At 42.8% G+C, this 21,922-nt stretch overlaps 1 pseudogene across 1 annotated transcript in view; it reads left to right on the top strand.

Moving 5' to 3' along the window:
• LOC308300130 (intersectin-2-like) overlaps positions 1 to 21,922 on the top strand; it is a 131,074-nt pseudogene that overhangs the window by 100,766 nt on the left and 8,386 nt on the right. The window contains exons 26-28 of the transcript XR_013963377.1: positions 1,884 to 2,075; positions 19,171 to 19,292; positions 20,419 to 20,525. The product of XR_013963377.1 is annotated as an intersectin-2-like (transcript). The remainder of the gene's footprint in view (positions 1 to 1,883; positions 2,076 to 19,170; positions 19,293 to 20,418; positions 20,526 to 21,922) is intronic.

The following is a 21,922-nucleotide window of genomic DNA, read 5'->3' as shown; positions in this document are numbered from 1 at the left end:
TTTTAGCTGTGGGGAGAGATCTGGAGGAGTCCTGGGGATGAAGCAACAGGGACGAATCCTTTAAGGTCCTTTCCACTGCTTCCGATAACGATAAAAAATATATATCTTTCTCCATTGAAGTGGATGATAGTGGATGGTAGTGTCCACACCACAACGTTAACGCAGACATAATTGACGTGAACGCTGACACATCGTTATCGGGCGCAGTGGGAAAGGGCCTTTAGGCTGCTAAACAGATGTTAGGCTGTTATGCAGGGACGTGCTGGCCATTGGGAAAAGCGGGACAACTCCCGAACGGCCGGTTCATTCTTGGCCGGTCCAGGCCGGCCATTAGGAAAAAAATAAAAATAAAATGTCGGCCTTCGTTCCATTTTGGGGGCTGGGCGGCCAACAAAGTAAATCGTCACTGTCGGGCAGAACCCTCGTATCTCCAAGTTTCAAATTTGTAATTTTTTTCGCAAAGTAAAGCCCTGCTTCATCATACAAGCACAAGTTGTGTGCTTGTAGATCGGCTGTTTTCACTAGTTTAAATCATTTTTAAAATGGTTTTGGACATACAAGGTTTCCACCCGACAATGACGAAATATGACTCATGTAATTGGCCCACTGGCTTGTCACTTGTCATGATCTGAAATGGCAAATCTTTGAGTAGCAGCAGCGCTATAGAGAGAGATCTCTCTCTATAGCGCGCAATGAGGGCCTCTACAACTCTTTTTCCCGGGCTGAATCAGGGGCCCAGCATTTCCCTGCTGTTATGTGTTTTGCCAAGTCCCGGAAAAGACCCGCTGTGATTGGCCAGTACAGTCACTTTTATTGGCAGTTGTGCCGAACGCTCACCCCAAATCATTAATTCATCTTCCAATGGGTTTGAATAGGAAGTGGGTGTGTCCGGAAACAATGAATATCGAAAAATAAATACCGGTATCCAAATACTGAATCACACAACTTAAAAAGCTGTCCGGGCTTGCACCAAAAAGCGTGAGTATACGATCAAATGAGTCGAAATAGTTTTGAACATGAAATATCCCTTTAACCACACAACGGGTTGTAAATGTTCAAATAAGTTGTTAAATAGCTCTGCATTTCAATTCAGAGTCATTATCGCTATAGACTGACTTTGTTTGTTTCAGGTTGGGATATCAATTTTATCCAATCGGGACAGAGCTCATAGAGCAGGGGTGGGCAACTTTGATGATGGCGAGGGCCACTATATTTCCACCTTAACTCCAGAGGGCCACATTGCAAATCGCTACGTCCTACTTTGTCACTTTCTAGTATCTCATACAGAAGAAGCAAAAATAGCCGATCCACAAGCTCAAGCTTGTAGATTGGCTATTTTTGCTTCTTTTGAATTGGAATCCTGAATAATTATTTGTTATTTCTTTAATTGGAATCCTGAAATGTAACATTTTGATTTAATTTCAAACGCATTTAGTTATATACTCATGTTAACTTTATGAACCTAAATACAAATACCTACATTGCACATAAAATAAATACATTTTTTATACTAATATACTAGTCATTAAGCTTCTAATATAGACAGAATTAAAGCAGGTCATGTTTGGAATTGTAACAGCTGAGATCAAAATATCAGTATTCCAGTATTAACCTGCGGGCTGCATTAAGTGAAGGTGGGGGCCTACAGTTACCCATGTATGTCATAGAGGATACACAATAGACAAATCAAATGGGAAGTTATTAAACAAACATTGAGCAGACAAAATGGCAACGCCATAAAAGGTTAAGCTGATAAATAATGTTTGTGGTGTTCTGTCTTCTGATTGGATACAATTAGTATCCTGAGTCGACACGCGTACGTACTACTTCCTGCTCTTGTCCTCGTTAAAAGAAAAAAAACTCTCCTTCCCATGATCCCTCAGTGTGCCAGGTCATCGCCATGTACGACTACACGGCCGCCAATCAGGACGAGCTGAGCTTCTCCAAGGGTCAGCTGATCAACGTCCTAGACAAGGCCAACCCCGATTGGTGGAAAGGAGAGGCCAATGGCGTGACGGGCCTGCTGCCCACCAACTACATCAAGATGACCACAGACTCAGACCCCAGCCAGCAATGTGAGTAGCCAATCACAAACCAGCCAGCAACGTGAGTAGCCAATCACAAACCAGCCGGCAATGCGAGTAGCCAATCAGAACCCAGCCGGCAATGTGAGTAGCCAATCACAAACCAGCCAGCAATGTGTGTAGCCAATCAGAACCCAGCTGGCAATGTGAGTAGCCAATCACAACCCAGCCAGCAATGTGAGTAGCCAATCAGAGCAGTTTGATTTTGACGCCACATTTTGATGTTGTTTTAACTCAGTGTTTTGAATAAAATTCCATTTAGTATTTTAGTCATCTGAAAGATTTTAGTTTTAGTCTTGTTTTAGCCGACTAAATATATGATTTTAGTTGATTTTGTTGACAAAAGAATTATTTCGGCGGAACTTGATGGCTGATTTTACAGTGCACTCGCTTGCGTGCTGAAAATAGCCGATCTACAAGTTCACAACGTGTCACACTGCAACGCGTTGTGATCTTGTCAAGTTATCAGCCGTTTGAAGAATGCACTGTTTTAGCGAGACATGGACGCGGAGAAATAGACGATTCTGTGGAGAGAAGGATAAGCAGGAAGAGGATGGTAAGGGATGGGACGATAAGCCATATTATCGTTTATCGTGATAAAAGCACACTCACGATAATCGTATCGTAGAGATTTAGTTTTTGGTGATATCGTCCTCCGTCATGCACCGGGATCAATTTACCTTTTATTTGCCGAGCTGCGTATCTGGTACGATTTAAACCCTCTATTGGTAAAAGGTACTTTATATATAATATAGCCTACGTACTTGATTCTTTTTCTCACTCTCTATCAAATGTCTTTACCAAAAAAAAATCGTTTTGCAACGCGTTGTGAGCTTGTAGATCTGGTATTTTTTGGCAAATGTTCCACCCCAGGATAAAGAATTATAATTGTCGCGATAATATCGTAAATCGCGATTTCTTTTGCCACAATAATCGTGATATGAAATGTTCATATCGTCATCTCTAGTGGATGGAGATGCGTTTTATTCAGTGACGTAATTTCAGCCAAATTGGCATGTGAAGCTCGACCAACCCTCAAGCTAGCACCACTCCCCCTTTGAAGTCAATGGACTTACTCTATAATGGTGACGTCACCGAGAACGGCTACGTTTATCAAGAGAGAAAGAAAGAAAGAAAATAGCACTAGTGTAGGCTATATGGTGTGTGTGTCGGCTCCCGCCAACGTGCCTAGCACTTTAGCTGACTGGTCAGCGCACATGCCTTGGGATATCGGGGTCCCGGGTTCGCCTCCCGGCCGTGACGCTACATTGGTGGCAGCGGTACAAATAGGTACCGCTGCCACCTCTGCGTTGTAGACCCTATGCCTAGTAGTCGACGACTGTCCCCCTATGAGTCGCGCTCGGACCCCCCGGTTTCAAAGTCGAGTTTAGCTCCTGGCCGGCGCGCGTGATTGTGCTTCCAGGTAGAGGGGACGACTGTAGGCTATGCGGTGTGCGTTGTCTCTCGCCAAAGTGCCTGGCACATGCCTGAGATATGGGGTCCCGGGTTCGCCTCCCGGCCGTGATGCTACACTAGTACACTAATAACCGTTTACTATGAGAAACGTCACAGCTTGTCCGTGTCCGTCTGTCTGGACGTGTAGACGTGGACATTACATCTTTACAGTCTATGGGTTTTGCCACTCTGACATCATGCTCTGATGCCACTGTGATGTCAGGGGAACCACTCCAACAGAATGGGTTTGCCACTCTGACATCACGCTCTGGCTTCACTGTGATGTCACACTAACAGAATCCCTTTTATGCCCATATATGGAGTTCTCTGATGTCATCAATATTAACGATGCCCTGTAAAGGCCCTCTTACATCTAACAACTTTGAAAGGATTTTGGAAAGATTTGGAAAGATTTCTAAAAGACTTAATGATGATTTTTAAAAGATTTCAGTTGTTAGATGTGAGATGCCTCAAAAGATTTTGTAAAGACTGGTTCAAGATTCCCTTTTATTTGCTGAAATCTGTCTGAAATAGGCCTATTATAGCCATTGTGTTCCTATTCCTCTGACTAGCTCCCCCCCAAAGAGTGGTGTAATAAGTAGGCCTACATTTGTATTTGTACTTTACTTGATTATTTCCAATTTTCAGTACTTTTACTCCTACTCCTCTACATCAGAGGATAATATTGAACTTTAGTTAGGCCTACTAGGCTTACTTTACAGATATAAATTATAACATTATAAAACATTTATCACTTTAGCCCTATTTGGCTAATGAAAATAGCCGATCTACAAGCTCACAACGCGTCGCATCACAGTATACAGTATTGATACTTTTAAAAAACATGTGAGTAGGCTACTTTTTCAATCACTGCATGCACAGTGCACACACAACGAGCTCCGCCCTCCTCCCTCAGTCCTATCTCGTTCTCTCCTCTCCTCTCCTGAGTCTAGCCGGCGCAGATTGATCCTAATGATCCTATATCTTATAATCAACTTTGAATGTTTGGAATAATGAACTATTATGATACGCGGAGAAATAAAGGGCTGTCGCAGCCGCACCAACAGGCAACAGCTACTAGTGGCGACCAGGCTGGCAGTGGCAGCATGTAGCAGCTCAGCGTTTGGGGAATGAATGGCTTTTGGCTCACTATAGCGTTCTATTTTGGTTGTTACATCATTGTACTCTAGTCAGACTCAGACCCGATTTGTGAAAATATCAAACCAGTTTAATATTCTCGTAAACAGAATCTGGGTCTCAAGTCGGGGTAAAAATCGAGTCGGAGCACTACCTCACATTTAACGATTGAGTAACGACCGAATCGCGGGAGCGCGCCGCGACTCGTCTCGATTTTATTACGACTGAGAAATCTTATCAAAGTTGTTAGGTGTAAGGCTAGCTTTAGAGAGATCCCTGTGATGCCAGGGGGAACAAATCCCTTTTATGCCCATATATGGAGATCCCTGATGTCCACATCCCTGATGTCCACATCAATGTGTCGCCCTGAGGCGTCTTACTAGCGATAATAATGACCCTAAATAAGTAAAAAGTCAGTTTAAGAAGTAGTGAAAATGGCATATCTACAAGCTCACAACACGGCCTGAAGCGACTGCGTTGTGAGCTTGTAGATCAGCTATGTTCGCTAGTTTGAGTCCCGGACAAACGTGTCATGTCTCTATTGGGATCCACTGACTGACTTAACCCATTCAGGACGGGAGCGCCTCTTTGTCGCTCTGGATTTTAACCACTTTAACCATTATTTCATGCTCTAACTATTGATAAATAGCAGATCACATTTATTTATTTATGTGTATACAAAACTGTGTTGATTTTGTCGACTAAAACTATGACGAAAAATGTGTGTCGACTGCGGTTTTTTTCACTGACGAAAACTAAATAAAAACTAAGCTGTGATGACTAAAACTAAGACAAATTCGTCAACAAAATAAAAACTAGACTAAAACGTTCGGGAGGGACAAGTGGAGGAGAAAGTCATTTTATGTATGGTTGCTCTCAGCCGCGATGCAACGCGTTGTGAGCTTGTAGATCGGCTATTTTCAGCATGCAACCAAGTGTAAAATCAGTCATTACGATGCCATCAAGGCCTGCCAAAATACATTTTAGTTGACTAAATCAACCGTAGATTTAGTCAACTAAAATCACATATTTAGTCGACTAAAATTAGACTAAAACTAAAACTTTTCGGGAAACTAAATTATGACTAAAAGTAAATGAGATTTTATTCAAAAGACAATGACTAAAACTAAATCAAAAGTTGCTGTCAAAAACAACGCTGATACAAAACAAGAAAACATACGCTGGTTGCAGACGAGTGGCTCACAGAATGGGGGCAGCGTCTTAATCAATTCAGCTGAGAGCAGAGCAGCTGTGCATCGCTGTCCCCGTTTATCCTCCCATAAATCAGTGGAATTATGACCAGCGTCTGCGCGTGCGTGCGTGCGTGCGTGTGTGCGTGCCAGTCCACAACTCTGGGGGAGGAGCTTGTGTCTGCTGTGTGCAGTGGTGTAAAGTAACTAAGTACATTTACTTAAAGGGGGCCTGTCACCTAAAGGGTTTACTGTCACTTTAAGAATCATCTTAAAAAACAAGTTAATATTTTTAGGATGTCATTGAGGGGATGCGCAATTATAAGCCAATCAAATGTATTGTCTGTATAGCCTGACTGTATGACTACTTACTGTACTGGTCAGCTGTTGTTGGGGGGCGAGGGGCAGATTACACTGTGACATGAGCTTCAGACTGTTTCAGACCGTTTTCAGAGAAGCTCATATCACAGTGTAATCTGGCCCTCAACCCTTTTAGGTGACACTACCCCCTTAAGTACAATGTGAGGAATTTGTACTTAACTTGAGTATTACTTCCAATTCCCAATACTTTTTCTTCTACTTCACTACATCTCAGATCCAAATATTGTGCTTTTACTCCACTACATTTATTTGATAACTTTAGTTACTAGTTTTTTACTAGTTTGATAACTTTAGTTACTAGTTATGTGGCTATCATACATAATAATATCATAAAACAACCACTTTACCCTATGTTATACCTAGGTTGTTTGGAAATAGACGATCTACAAGCTCGCAACGTGTCGCATCGCGACGCGTTGATGCGACACGTTGTGAGCTTGTAGATCTGCTGTTTTCAAACATTTTGTACTTTTACTTTTGGTGCTTTAAGTACATTTTGATACCAATACTTTTGTACATTTACTCAAGTACATTTAGAATGTTGGACTTTTACTTGTAATGTTTACTGTAATGTATATCTATTTCTACATTACAGTTTTGATACTTTTATTTAAGTAAAACATTTGAGTCCTTTTTCCACCACTGTCTGTGTGCCACTGTTCATTGTGATGTTGTTAGAGAGGCAGGGGCTGAAACATCTAAAAGGGCCTTTTGGTGGAAATGAACGTAAATAGCAGACCATTTTCAGTGATACCACACTGAAAACGCAACAAATTAAGGCCAGGGTTAAGACTGGAAAGGCTGACAAGAAACGACATCACATGTGATGTCATGGCTCACGTGCACACTACGTGCAGCCACGTTCATAGATATAAAAAGCTAGATACCTCCTCCGCCGCTACAGTGCATTGGCGCGACTTGTAAAACAGGACTGGCGGAAGTGTGGAACTGTGGAAGGCACTCTGACTCCTGCAGTGGGAAAGAGTCCCGCATCTGATTGGCCTACCGAGCGTCTCATTCTGTGATGCCCAAGGAAGCGTCCTTCAGAATTCTGGAAGCTTGCCAGTCCTTTTTACCAACGCCACCTAGCGACATTACATGCACACTACATCTTTTTATTCCCTGGTGCGTCTTCGCATGAACGCTGGAGAAAAGTGACCGTTGTCGTCTAAACGTGGCATAAGCATAATCAAGTGAATACTGGAGATGTGGAGTAACGGCATGGATTTCTACACAGGGAGGGCAATTCTTTCAACATAAGATGCTGCGTTCAAGTTCAGGAGAGTTTGGACGAGGCAATTCCCTTGAATGCTGCCTTCAGGGCGGTATGGCATAGTAAAATAGCTGCATTCATGGTCTGGAGAGCGCACTTTTTACAGAGCAGGGGCTCAAGCCCACTTTGATGTTTATGTGTGCACGTGCCTGTACCTTGATACAGTATGAGAAAAGGTTGAAAACCATTGGTCTAGAAGTGGTTTTAGGTATTAACCTCTTTCCGTCTCTCCCTCTCTCCACCCGTCGCTCATCTCACTCACTCCCCCTCCGTTCCTCTCCTCTGCTCCGCTCCATCTTTTCCTTCTCTCCCCACCTCTGTAGGACCGTAGCTCCTCCTCCTCCTCCTCTGTCTCTGTGAGCCAATCACAATTTGTGGCCCGTCAGGAAGACCAGCAGCCAATGGGAACAAGCGCTCGTTTGGGACTTGTTAGCGTTCTCTGCGGCCCCGCCTCCCCTTGCTAACTTACCCTACTTTTTAATCGACCCCATTTTGTTCTATTTCTCTTTCACTCTTTTTTTCATCCCTTCCTTTCCTCCCATCCTTCCCTTCTCTTCTCTTCTCTTCTCTTCTCTTCTCTTCTCTTCTCTTCTCTTCTCTTCTCAACCCCCTTTTCGACTCCTCTCTCCTTTGCTCTGGTTCATAGCGTTAGAAGTAGTTCTCCTTACCGCTGTGTCACTAACCATCCGCTGCGCCCGCAGAAAGCCTGTGCAGCCTCTCGTCTGGTCCAAAAATAACAAATACAGTCTCACTACTCACCAAAAACAAAGATGGCTTTTGGGAGTTGATAGCCTACTTTCCTTAGTGGGAATACTCTGAGCCTCCCCCCCCCCCCCCCCCCCACACCTCTAAAATACACTTTTTGGCCAGAAAACAAATGATATTTCACCGGAAGGTGAAAGATCCTGTCTATTCTCCTTTTGCACAAAGTATTGCAATGCAAGATAGAGGGCGCCAGATCCCTTTGAGTCACACCCTACCACTACTTCCTGTTCATCCACAGAGCATTGATTCTAGTAGTTTTCTCTATTAGATTAAAGTGCTTTCTTTTCACTTTTTTCAACTTGGGATGGTAAAAAGATGAGGCAGACAAAAAAAAATGTATTTTGTAGTAATAAAAGTTGAAAGTAATAAAAGTTGAAAAAAGTGTAAAGAAAGCACTTTAATCGAATGGAGAAAACAACTAGAATCAAAGCTCTGTGGATGAACAGGAAGCAGTGGTAGGGTGTGACACAAAGGGATCTGGCGCCCTTTATCTTGCATTGCACTACTTTGTGCAAAAGGAGAATGGACATTCCTATTGAGAAGATCTGTAGAGGGCGCTGTGGAGTCGGTAAAATTTCCCGGTGAAATATTTTCTTTTCTGGCCAAAAAAGTGTATTTTAGACGTGAGTTGGGGGGTGTTCCCACTAAGGAAACTAGGCTTTCAACACCCAAAAGCCGTCTTTGTTTTGGTGTGTAGGGAAATTTTATGTTTTATTTTTTGACCAGACGAGAGGGTGCACAGGCTTTCTGCGGGCACAGCGGATGTAGAGTGACATATAGCGTTAATGAGAACTCCTTCTAACGCTATGGACCAGAGCTAACTCCTCTCCTCTCTGTCCTATACTCTGGCGCCCCCTAGTGTTAATCCACTAACCCAGTGGTTCTCAACCTTTTTTCAGGCCCTGACCTTGTAGCAACTCATAATGTAATAACGTCTCATAATGTAATAAGGGCTCATAATGTAATAAGAAAAATGTAATAAAAACTCATAATGTAATAATCAGCTCATAATGTAATAAAAAAACGAGCACATAACGTAATAATGGATTTTTCAATAATGTAATAATGTAATAATGTGTTACATTAAGAACCTCCACATAGGAGGCTCATAATGTAATAAAAATTCATAATGTAATAATGTATTTTTTATTACATTATGAGCTGATTATTACATTATGAGCTTTTATTACAAGTTTTTATTACATTATGAGCCCGTATTACATTATGAGTTGCTACACACCCTGCCAACTTTGTTGATGAAGAGTGGAGCAACTATCTGCTAAACATGCAGCAAATGAATACATATGGGGATCATTTAGCTGTACAAAGAGCATCTACAATGTTCAACATACAGTTCGTGATTGTATCGACACTGGGTGTTGATGCAACATCGATAATATCCCCATGTGGTCAGTATGACGACAGTCTGTCATTGCTAGTTCTGGGCCACTTTGCCGAAGGTCATGGGGACCATTATGTAAGCCTTGATGGACCAGTCACACACTTGATTCAAAGAGCACACCACTTCGATCTGTCCAGACTTAGGGCCAGAGTGAGGTACCAGGTCAGGGCCAGAGTGAGGGCCTTACTGCGAGAGTGAGGGCCAGATTTAGGGCCAGAGCAGGGCATGATTTACCCTTCATGGTGCCCTGTGCTTGGACCTAGTTTGTTGCCCCCCCCCCCCCCCCCCCCCCCACGCTGGTGACCTGTGGTAGCCGCTGGTGCACAAACACACACACGGCCACTTAGACATAGATAGGAACGGATAATGTCATTATGAGGACGCACACACGCACCACCTCTCACTTCAAACTTGGTTTGATTTTTTCCCCCTTCTCCACCAGCATACAGTATCAGGACAGTCCAGTAACTACAAGCCCTGGCTTCTCTATCCCACAAAAACATCAATCAAACAGGTAGCCACATGTATCACAGTCAAGCTGAAATTAAATTATAAATAACAATAGTGTAGAATATGCCCAAAGATGGTGTATGAAACAACAGAGACGTCCATACATTAGCATAATGACTTAATTGTAGGGTGACCATATTTTCAGCCGCTCAAACCGGGACGCGAACCACTGTTGCCTAAAACCGGGACCCTAAAAGCAATGCGCACGTTATCGCGCACATGCGTGCCCATTCTCTAACGTTCATGCAAGCGCACATACACCGCAGGGTTGCAAACAGGCAGTGAGTGATTGACAAACAGCCTCAGCGTTGAATTCAGACGCGCAATGAATTTGTACATGTTTTCTGATTGGTTAGGTGAGCATGTTTTCGTGAAAAGAATATGATAAATGTCTATGCAACCACTGAAAAGAGATAATGTTATTGGCACAATTTTGTAGTGAATATTGAAAAGCGGGACATATTAGTGTTTTAGAGATATTTGTCGGGACACCGGGACACGCAGCTTGAAAACGAGGACGTCTGGTCACCCTACTAAATAGTGTGGTCTCAGTTGTTATATGAGATACATGAAGGTTTCCTGTGCAAATAAGCCGAAAAGCTTACTAAGATCTCCATTTAGTTGACCTTGTAACAGTGAACTGTACTGTCATGAAACTTTTCCTATGCAAACTTCTAATAAAGTCTTTTATCAATCAATCAATCAATCAATCAAACAAACAATCAATCAATCAATCAATCAATCAATCAATCAGGGATAGATAGCACCTTAACTCTGCAGCCGCACTGAGGCGCTCCAACACAATAGTGCACCAGTTCTTTTAGAGTTCTGCATGCTAGTATCCACCTAACGTTTCTTCAAAACCCTTAAGTGTAACCAGTCATTACAGACAGCAACGTTAGCTTAGCTTAGCTCATGTGAATATCTTTTGTTTACAGTTGATCCTCTGGTGCCCTCCTGTGGTTGTTGATGCCCTGTGCTTCAGCACGTCAAGCCCTATTATAAATCCGGCCCTGGGCCAGAGTGAGGGACCGAGTCAGGGCCAGAGTGAGGTACCGAGTCAGGGCCAGAGTGAGGGCTAGACTTAGGGCCAGAGTGAGGGACAGATCGAAGTGGTGCGCTCTCCTCTGCTTCCTGGACTCTTTGAATCAAGTGTGTGACTGGTCCATCAAGGCTTACATAGTGGTCCACATGACCTTCGGCAAAGTGACCCAGAACTAGCTGTCGTCATACTGACCACATGGGGATATTATCGATGTTGCATCAACACCCAGTGTCGATACAATCACGAACTGTATGTTGAACAACTTTGTACAGCTAAATGATCCCTATTTGTATTCATTTGCTGCATGTTTAGCAGATAGTTGCTCCATTCTTCATCAACAAAGTTGGCAGGGTGTGTAGCAACTCATAATGTAATAAGGGCTCATAATGTAATAAAAACATGTAATAGAAACTCACAATGTAATAATCAGCTCATAATGTAATAAAAACAAGCGCATAATGTAATAATTAAAATGTAATAAAAGCTCATAATGTAATAATCAGCTCATAATGTAATAAAAATACATTATTACATTATGAAGTTTTATTACATTATGAGCCTCCTATGTGGAGGTTCTTAATGTAACACATTATTACATTATTACATTATTGAAAAATCCATTATTACGTTATGCACTCGTTTTTTTATTACATTATGAGCTGATTATTACATTATGAGTTTTTATTACATTTTTCTTATTACATTATGAGCCCTTATTACATTATGAGCCGTTATTACATTATGAGTTGCTACAGACCTCCCCCAAAAAATAATCATATTTAAACCGGGGACCTACTTGATTACAGTATAATTCTAACATTGTTTATGTTTCAAAGTGTTCACCAGGACTAATTTAGTTTTCTAAAATGCAGGCTTTTTTCTTTCCGTGGCTATCCATGCTGTAGAATGTCTTTTAACAGGGTCTTTTCATTCTTGCACTAACGACTTGAAAACGTAGCTAAAAAAATGGACCAATGTAAAGATACTTAGTTTGACGGCTCACTCTGTGTTGCTTTATCATGAATAAGCAGTAGGCCTATACGCTTATTCATAAGCGTATCATAAATAATCTTCACTGCTTGCACGGCTTGTGTCCTGTGGCGGTGGACAGTTCAGAAACCCGCCTATTAGTGACTTGATCATCGATGGGGAATCCAAGCTAATAGAACATGCAGGCTTTCTATTTCCAGGACAGTTAGCATGGTATAATGGAAGCAGTGGTGTCTGTTCAGAAAAAGCTAAGGTATGGCAACATGACTGGTGTCTTGCACGCCCGCGAAGGCGCGCGTGCAAGACACCAGTCATGTTGCCATACCTTAGTGTCTTGCACGCGTGCCTTCGCGCGTGTGCAAGACACCAGTCATGTTGCCATATCTTAGCAAAAGGCATGATTCATTTATTTTAAGAAGTCCATTCTATTTTCCCCCCCCGTTTCTACGGTTTCTTGGGCTGGATATGGCAGCCTGGAATGGTTGTCCAAGTTGCAGCTAAACTTGGCATGTTAGTAAATGTGCCACAATTAACAATAATTAATTGCACCTGTGCAGCTGACCTGCGGAACCTGGGAATATACCATTTTGTCAAGATGGGGAGAATATCATTATAATACTTTGTTAAAGTTGCCATTTTGTTACATTTTGTAGTTATTTTACTGTAATTTAACAACATAATAACCAGCACAGATAGACAAAGAGACATTCATGGATTTATATTTAAAAGTAACTTTTATTTCCCCCCCTGGACCCAAGGTATGGCAGCTGCATACCCCTGCCATATCCAGTTGACTCCCCTGAATGGAAGCCATTGTTCTCACGTTAAAGAGGTGGTGCCATAGTGTTGTACTTTTGCTGTGTGTCTATTAGGGCTGCAAGCGAACCTTCGGGGATTCGAACGTTCGTTCGTTACATTGGCAATCGAAGTTCGAAATTAATGGGTTCAGGTTTTTTTCTTTTTTTTTCTTCTTTTTTTTTTACACGAAAAATAATTATCAGAATGTGATAGGCCTATTCAGAATATCACAGTAGTAGAGATAACCAAATACGAAATAAGTTAGGCCTACCGGTAAACACTAACAGTTAATGGTGACCGTTAAAGTAGTTATAAAATGCACCAGAACAGCTTGGAGCGATCAAGGACCGTCCTCCGCTCCAATTCCGCTCCTGTTTGGGGCCGCGAACCATTACAGCGCCTCGCTGACACACGCTTGTTGACAGACAGTAAAGTGAGAGGCAGGACTCTGAGCTGGGCAGAGAGAGACTTGTGTGTGCTCTGAACAGCGAACACCCATCCACGCACCCAAAGATTAAACAGCCTTTCTCCTAAGCATGAGCAAAGATGGATTTCATTGCAACCACCTAAAGGATCTATAATGCGATATCTGGGGTTGTTACATCGAGACCAGTTCAGCCCGAACGCGACGCGCTCCGACGCATTCACCAAGTCTAATCATCATCCGTGCGACTCCGCTATACATTGAGCCTGTTCGTCAACAAACTGTGCAACATTTTCTCCGATTGGGTTGGATTTTCCAAGTGTTAGCCTACGTGTTAATGCGGCCACGCATCCACGCGTTTTCAATGGTTAAAACAGCGCATTTAAAACATTTCCTACACTGTTTTAGCTGGTTAAAGGTACAGTACGTTCGATGGTTCGGTGAACCGAACGAACCATCGAACGTTCGATGGTCCGTTCGGAAAATCCCCCCGAAGTTGAAATCCCTAAAACAGGGCTAGATTACAGCCCTAGTGTCTATGGTGTGGTGTGTACATTTTCCTTCCCTGTGTATTTTGGGTTTCTTCCAAAAGCTGAAAGCCCCTGAGTCAAAAGGCCCAGGCGAAAAACACAGATTTAATGACATCATAAAGTCATCCCCTCCCTTTTTACCATACACCCAACACTGTGGGTGTGGCTAACTTCAGCTGGGTCACCACTCACCATGACAACCAGGCATACTTAATGAACTGGTGGGTGTGGCCACACAAAAACATAATTTTAACTCTTTCTGTACACTTTTTTTGGAAACAATCTTCCCCCTAGTAGGCCTATAATCATAATACCTGATCATCATGGTTTAGGGGGGGAAAATCATGGCACCCCATCTTTAAGGATAATCTAAATTAAAATGTTTAAATCATGTAAAAAAAAAGACTAACAATGATGTCACTGGTAGGCAGGTGTCTGAAGTGTCCACAGCCCTCCTCTGAGACACACACTTTAATATCATGAACATTAGTGAGGACCAAGTATATGAAGATAGGTTGAAAATGAGTGAAGTTGTCCTTTAAAGTTTTTTTTTCTTTCTTTTTAGATTCAAAGCTGAGGCTCATTCAGTACTGTACCAACCAAAAAAGACAGCTTACCAGTGCTATAGGGACGTGGATTCAGAGATATGACGCAGCCTGTGCCGAAAAACAAACACACTTTTGCTCAGTTTGGAACCTAAAAAAAAAAGAAAAAAAGAAAAGAAACTGACAACTGTTTTCTGATGCCTGACTTAGTTAAGGCCTGTGTCCATAGAAAATGTTATTTTGTAGGGGCTTGGTTGTAAAGTGTAGTTTCTTATTTGGGATTCCCTCCTTTCAAACGAATTGTTGCGACATCTGGGCAAGCGCCGCCCTCTCTGCGTTCTCATTGGCTGAATTCAAAGACTGAGAAAACGTGGACACCGACATTACTTTTACAACACACGCGACGGAGACGCGCCGTTAAGCTACCTTGTGCCACGCAAGACACCGCCGAGCAAGCTAAAGCGAGCGAGTCGCAGAGCGTTGCGAAGGTCGCTTGAGCCGACTCAGCGCCGTTCGAGTCGTAAACCAGGTGGCCAGAATAGTAAATAATGTTTGGGGTGAACTGTCACTCAAAGTGCCTCTGGCCAATCACAGCGCGTCTTTTCGGGGACTTGCCTGAACGTCGGTATCATCCACTATCACGCTGTTCAAACCAGTGGTTCACAAACAGTTTCATCTCAAGAACTCCCAAATTAATTCGGATTTGGCCACAGTCCCCCATGCATCTGAAAATATTTATATATCAATATTTGTGTTGTTAAAAGCTTTCAAAAATGTTACCTTGTTCAAGATTATTTTGAAAATGCGCCAATATTCCCTCGTTAGTCACTTCTTTTAAGCTTGTTTTTGTAAATCTACGGACACGGCCTCTTAGACACTCTTAAGTCTTCCACCATGTTTTCCTTCTTGAACTTCGTAGTTTTTGTCACTCGTCTACAAGCTATGCAACCATCGGGAGAAAGCTCTCCGCCTTGGAAGGTGCTTTACGTCTCTTCTCTTCGACGCAGCGCTCCGCGGTAGCTAGCAGACAGCCCTGTTAGCGCCGCGGTAGCTAGCAGACATCACTGTTAGCTCCACGGTAGCTAGCAGACATCACTGTTAGCTCTGCGGTAGCTAGCAGACATCACTGTTAGCTCTGCGGTAGCTAGCAGACATCACTGTTAGCTCTGCGGTAGCTAGCAGACAGCACTGTTAGCTCCACGGTAGCTAGCAGACATCACTGTTAGCTCTGCGGTAGCTAGCAGACAGCACTGTTAGCTCCACGGTAGCTAGCAGACATCACTGTTAGCTCTGCGGTAGCTAGCAGACAGCGCTGTTAGCTCTGTTTTCTAGATTCATCATGTGTATCTGCAATACAATGTGCCTCACTCTTTCTCTGTGCATAGAATGTACATACAGTGTGACATGACTGATAATAAAGACATTTTAACATAGAAAGTACATAGTACAGTATGACACAACTGATAATAATAAAGACATTTTAACACGGACAACGGTGGATTGGTGACTCTGAATACATTGCAGACTCTTGTAATATGTTTGTTTGCCATAACTGTGACTGTCCTTTACTGCCTTGATGAGCGCTCGTCATTTTTCCCATGCCGCCATGGCAAGCGTTCGTCAATTTGCAGAGCTTGACTGAGCATAGACATAGAAAGGTAGACACCTCCTCTGGCTCGGGGGTGTTTGTAAAAGAGGACTGGAAAGCTTCCGGAACGGTGTTGATTTTCGTCGACTAAAACGAATTATTTTTGTCGACTATGTTTTTTTCACTGACAAAAACTAATTAAAAACTACACTATGATGACTAAAACTGAGACTAAATATATTGTCAATTTCGTCAACAAAATAAAAACTAGACTAAAACGTTAGAGAGGGACTAGTTAAGAGTCATTTTAGTCAGTTATTTTATGTTTGGTTGCTCTCAAGGGTTGCGAGCTGAAAATAGCCGATCTACAAGCTCACAATGTTGTGAGCTTGTAGATTGGCTATTTTCAGTGTAAAATCAGTCATTACGATGCCATCAAGGCCTGCCAAAATACATTTCAGTTGACAAAATAGACTGTAGATTTAGTCGCCTAAAATCTTATGATATTTAGTCGACACAAATTAGGCTAAAACTAATACTTTTCAGGTGACTAAATTCTGACAAAAACTAAATTACATTTTATTCAAAAGACTAAGACCAAAACTAAATCAAAATTTGCTGCCAAAAACAACACTGTTCCGGAATTCATGCTCGGTAGGCCAATCAGATGCTTTCCGACTGCAGGGGTCAGAGTGCCTTCCACAGTTCCGCACTTCCGCCAGTCCTGTTTTACCAGTCGCGCCAATGAACTGCAGCGGCGGAGGAGGTATCTAGCTTTTATATCTGTGTGACTGAGCACATGGGGGGAGGGGCGGGTGTCTGCAGTAGCAGCAGCGGCGCTGCTCTGAAATGTTGAGCAGAAGTAAACAACAATGGCGGTGGCATCACCTTTCTGTTATTGTTTTTCAGCCCTGGATCTACATTCTCTATTTCTACAACGGGTGCAAACGAGGCTCACTCTACAGCCTCTCACTTTGTAATGGCCACGCCCGTACGGCTGATAATTTTTTCGCGACTCTCTATGAGAGATACACACGTCTTTTGCACAAGATTGCGATTAAAAACAATGGATGTATATTTTTCTTTAAAATCACAAAGTTAAGGTACTTTGATGGCAGGGAACAGACTATACAAATCCTTAAAGGAGTAGTTCACCCCCAAAATGACTTTTTTTCTATTGATTACTCTCGCCATGGAGACTCGAGTTCAATAATATTTTTTTGTATTTGTCACATTGCTAAGACAAAAATTAGATTTTAGTCAATTTACCCCCACTGATTCCGGATTGGGACCCAAATGCATTTGGGTCCCCATCCGGAATCAATGGGGATAAATGTATTGTTATCAAATTATTGTCTTAGGAATTTTGGGGGTGAACTACTCCTTTAAGTAGGCAGTAAAAGAGTTAAACATTTTCACTTTTCATGAATTGATGCCCTACTTTGTTATATGACACTGTGGAGCGAAAATAGTCAATATAAAGCTGGTAATGAACTTGTAGTTTGGTTGTGGGTCGCTACATCATCATCATTATCATAACCGAGATTTAGACAGGAGGAGATGCATTATTTGTTCTCCATCAATAAAATAGAATGAAAACAACTTTAATTTTACATTGTCTGTTGGCCAAAGATTCCCAACAGTCCCAAAATAAATAAAACCTTGAATAATGAATTTTGTAAAAGAAAAAAAAATAAGAAAATATCGAGATTTCCACCCGACAACGACGATATACTTGTGTTGCAAATGGCCCGCGGGCCGCCTATTGGGGAACCCTGGTGTAGGTGGTGGTTTTCTCTCATAAAATGACCCACGTGTGGTATCGGTTCAGTCAGCGACAATATGGAGCGGTTGGTTTAGCTGCGAAGGAAGGCTCGGACGTGTTCACTACAGTCAAAAACAAATGGAGGTGGGCTTGGCTGGATGAAAAGGTTGAGATGGGGGGCGCCCGCTGGCCTGGTGGTCAAGGCGCATACCACATACTAGGCTATGATGCCTGCTGGCGTCGCCGGTTCGATTCCCGATCCGGACGACATTTGCCACATGTCATTCCCCATCTCTCTCCCCATTTCCTGTCAGTCTACTGTCCTATCAATAAAGGCATAAAAAGCCCCAAAACAAATCTTAAAAAAAAAAAAAAAAAAAAGTTGACATAGCTATTCAGGTCCTAGTGTCAAAAGCTGCGAGAACCAGGCGTTCTGTCTTTGACATCAGCTTGTGGTGATGTCAGCCTCTTCGTACTTTCTGTGACACTGGTCTTCATATGGACACTCATACATACACACAAAGCCAGACGTACCGTAGCAGTGGTTAGCAGTAGCACCGCTCAAAAGCTTCAAAATCGGTTCCTGTCTTGAAAGGTAAAAACCCCAAAAGGGGTTCCCGTCATAAATGGGTTAAGGCTCATTCCCACTGGGCAAGATAAAGATAAAGATACAAAATATCTTTCTCCATTGAAGTGGATGGTAGCGTCCAGTGTGGACACTACCATCCACTTCAATTGAGAACGATACTTTTGGACACTTCAGACACCTGTGACATTATCGTTAGACTGCAGACTCCTCCTGACAGACTTGGCATTGTTAGTCTTTATCTTTATCTTGCCCAGTGGAATGACCCTTTAACTGTTTAGTTAGTTTGTATATTTATTATAATTTTTTTAAACCAGAACAAATCACTAACAAAATATTGCATGTGTGTTTGTGTGGTGTGTGTGTGTGTGTGTGTGTGTGTGTGTGTGTGTGTGTGTGTGTGTGTGTGTGTGTGTGTGTGTGTGTGTGTGTGTGTGTGTGTGTGTGTGTGTGTGTGTGTGTGTGTGTGTGTGTGTGTGTGTGTGTGTGCGTGCTTGTGCGTATGCATGGTGTGTGCGTGCGTGCGTGAATGCGTGTGTGTGTGTGTGTGTGTGTGTGTGTGTGTGTGTGTGTGTGTGTGTGTGTGTGTGTGTGTGTGTGTGTGTGTGTGTGTGTGTGTGTGTGTGTGTGTGTGTGTGTGTGTGTGTGTGTGTGTGTGTGTGTGCGTGCGTGCGTGCATTGCGTGCATGGTGCATGTGTCAGGGTGTGCTGACCTGCTGAGCCTGGACTCCATGCTTCCTCAGGAGAGGAAGAGGCAGGGTTACATCCATGAGCTCATCCACACCGAGGAGACCTATGTGGAGGACCTGGAGCTGGTGCTGGAGGTACTGTTTGTGTGCTATAGGGCATTAAAGGAAAAGTCGTCAAGTCGACTCAGTCGACTTCATTACGCAAGGCGACTCCCACCAGAGAAAGTCGAAAGTCGAAGTTGAAACAAAATAAACTAGAAGAAGTGCTCTTCCGAGCACAGGTCTCCACCGGGCCACGCGTCCTGTTGGTGCTATAATAGGCCAATGTAAAAAGGGTGGCATGTGTTCTTCACCAATCTTAGACCTTTCATGGCGCCACCATGAGGCTGATTTGAACAGTTTGTAGTGTAATTTCGTCCTTGGCCTTTTGCGAATGTGCGTACACAATTTCATAACAATTGCACACTGTGTTTGATTTGAGGCATTTTGTTCGAAACGGATCAATCCAGCAAAGTTTGGAGGCCAATATTAGCCAATCAGGATGGAATATTTAATATGGGACAGAAGTCGTACGTATGTGAAAGTGTGCGTGCCAGGGACGTGCAGAGAATGTTAGAGAAGCAGGGGCTGAAATTTCTAAACAGGCCTTTTGGTGGAAATATCGAAAATAGCAGACCTCCAAGCTCACAACTCGCCGTGCTGCGACGTGTTGTGAGCTTGGAGGTCGGCTATTTTCGATGCTTGATGCTACACAGAGAGGGCAATTCTTTCAACATAAGATGCTGCATTCAAGTTCAAGAGAGATTGGACAAGGCAATTCTCTTGAATGCTGCCTTCAGGTATGGCATGGAAAGAGGGCATTTGCATTTCTTTCACCAAAGTGAAAACTGCATCCATGGTCTAGAGAGGGCACTTTTTTACAGACGGATAAAAGGGCAGAGGCTCAATCCCCCTTTGATGTCTATGTGTGTACGTGCCTGGTGCATGCTTATTGTTAAGGCCTTTGCAGACAGATTTTCCGCGCAGAAACAAATATCCGAATCTGAATATATCGGGTCCGAATATATATCCTCCGTTTTTTCTGTGCGGAAAATCGGACCCTGTCTCCTTTTTTTTGCCTTTTTTGTGAAGCTGTAGTATGATCAAGTAGGGTGATAAAAAAGTTAGAATATGGAGATCAAAGATATGATAGCAACGATAATAGTTATTATTATATATATTTTTATTATTATTATACAGTATATATGTTTTGTTGTTGCAGGTCTTCCACAAGCCCATGTCGGAGTCGGGTCGTCTGTCGGAGGCCGAGATGAGCGTTATCTTCGTCAACTGGAGGGAGCTGATCATGTGCAACACCAAGCTACTCAAGTATGTCATATCTGTGTGGAGTTTGAATGTTCTCCCCGTGTCCCAGAGGGTTGGTACCCTCACAAAGAACATGCAGTAATCCTGGTCTCTATACTGCCTCCCCCTGCTATGACACAATCACCGTAGTTTCCCAACCCTTTTACAGAACTATTTAGTTCCCATGGCGACGTTGTAGACGCTACGTGGAAAGGGAGCTTCTGGCGTTGTAGAGACGGCTGCGACAGCAACATATTTTTCTATCGAGCACTGATCCATTTCTGGTTACCTTAGCACTGTGGTTCTCAAACATTTTAAGCTTCAGTACCCCCTTTTCCTGATCGCTGAATCCAAGTACCCCCTTAAATCAACAACAACATTTTGACTAGAGAATACTGACTGATCAAAAGTCTAGTTTTTATGTCGATATGTTTCTATTCAGTAACAGTAAAAGTATTACTTAATTTGGTGTAAAGATTTACAGAGCAGCACATTCACATACATTTGTCAACATTTTATCATTTTATCATCAACATTGAAATAAATGTTTCCATTTTCTATTTTCTTTCAAGTGCCCCCTGTAGTACCTCTGCGTATCCCCACATTTGAGGTTCTGTCACGGGCGAATATCTTACCCTCCGCAATGCTCTGTTCCACCGCGGATGCCACGGGACAGGCCGGGGCCGCGAAAATAACTCGGCCTTGCTGGTTGTTATGGCAGGGCTCTGCGTGTGCGTAAGAAAACAGAGCTGTTGACTGTTTATACATTGGACGCCATCTAACTCATATTATTAAGGATATTCAGTGTCACCATTCACTTACGCTTTATTTTGAAGAGCCCCGGAAGCTTTGTGCGTGTGCACGTGTGTGTACGATTTCAGGAAGGAGTTTTATTTTACAAACGGTCGCGACACTAAAATCCTAACCGCGGCCGACCATCACGGCCCATTGTAGAGGTGAAAAAAAGCGGATCTCGGCCTCCTCAGCGTTATTTTCACCTTATTCAGAGATACAGCCGTTTTTAAGTTACAGCATAGAATAGGAGTCAATGGTGAATGGACGCTTCATGATGCTGGCGGCCGAGTTGCATGATGGGATATGTAGTGTTTTTGTTCACCAGACGCTACAGCAGGTTCTGCTTACCTGGTAACCATGGTAACCAGGTAAGACCAGGTAAGAGTTGTCTACCTTTCCCCTTTGAATCCTGGGGACGTCTTAAAGGAGTAGTTCACCCCCAACATTACTTTTTTTCCGTTGATTACTCACGGCATGGAGCCTTGAGTTCAATAATATGTTTTGTTTGTTGTCGGGTCCCCATCCGGAATCAATGGGGGCACATTTACTATTTTTTGTCTTAGGAATGCGACAAATACAAAAAAATATTATTGAGCTCAAGTCTCCATGCTGTGAGTAATCAATAG

This window comes from Nannobrachium achirus (genome assembly GCF_963921795.1).
Source record: "Nannobrachium achirus genome assembly, chromosome: 16".
NCBI classification, from domain to species: Eukaryota; Metazoa; Chordata; class Actinopteri; order Myctophiformes; family Myctophidae; genus Nannobrachium; species Nannobrachium achirus.
Note: the sequence above shows the minus strand (reverse complement) of the source record. Positions and strands in the feature narration are given on the sequence as shown.